The sequence below is a fragment of the Tupaia chinensis genome, unplaced genomic scaffold (genome assembly GCF_000334495.1).
Source record: "Tupaia chinensis unplaced genomic scaffold, TupChi_1.0 Scaffold139733_1, whole genome shotgun sequence".
Taxonomy (NCBI): Eukaryota; Metazoa; Chordata; class Mammalia; order Scandentia; family Tupaiidae; genus Tupaia; species Tupaia belangeri.
Window position 1 is genome coordinate 788722 of NW_006199613.1, and position 1010 is coordinate 789731.

A 1010-nucleotide genomic window follows, 5' to 3' on the forward strand; every position below is an offset into this window, starting at 1 on the left:
GGGGTCTGTGCGGCCGCGACTCCTTGCGCTGGCGGGGTTAATGATCTTGGGTAGGACGCTGCGCAGGCCCACGGGATGGGAGGGTGCCCTTGGTTGCAGGACAGGTGATTGGACCTGCCCGAGGCACGTGCAGCACGTGTACAGGGACAGGGAGCAGAGTAAAAGCGCCCTGTTAGGGCGGCCGCTGCTCAGATGCACATTCGCGCTCACAGCGAGTAACTTGATAAACTGGCGCTTACGTGAGCATGGACACCCGAGAGTAAAGTAGTTTTCAAGCCAAACATAACCTGTACCCACTCGGTGGACAGGCGTGTTTTGTCCGCCCCGCTCATTATTCCAGAAGAATTTCAGCTTCTGCTAAAACTTGGGAACATAGAGCCTGGCCTGGCCTGGTGGCTAAGGGGGCTGGTGTGTGCACGCACCCACACTGCAAGGGGACACAGAAATGGATGAGAAGAGACTGTGGTGTGACCATGCCACACTGAGGGAGTACTCTCCCTCTCCTGAGCACACACAGGAACTCCCAAGGCCTTGCTCCTGGTTGGGTCGGGGGCACCACCTGTACCAGGCCAGTGCGCTGGGCAGGGCAGGCTGCACCGCTCACATGGGTTTGCACAACACGCCAGGCACGCTGCATCGCTCACAAGGGTTTGCACACCACGCCAGGCAGGGCAGGCTGCACCGCTCACAACAGTTTGCACACCACGCCGGGCAGGGCAGGCTGCACCGCTCACAACAGTTTGCACACCACGCCGGGCAGGGCAGGCTGCACTGCTCCGCTTGGTTTGCACACCACGCCGGGCAGGGCAGGCTGCACCGCTCACATGGGTTTGCACACCACGCTGGGCATGCTGCACTGCTCACATGGGTTTCCACACCACGCTAGGCACACTGCGCTGCTCACATGGGTTTGCACATGGTGGGCAGGGCAGGCTGCACCGCTTACATGGGTTTGCACACTGCTTGTTAGACACTGGCCTTTGCCTGGCTTTACACCACAAATGAAAACA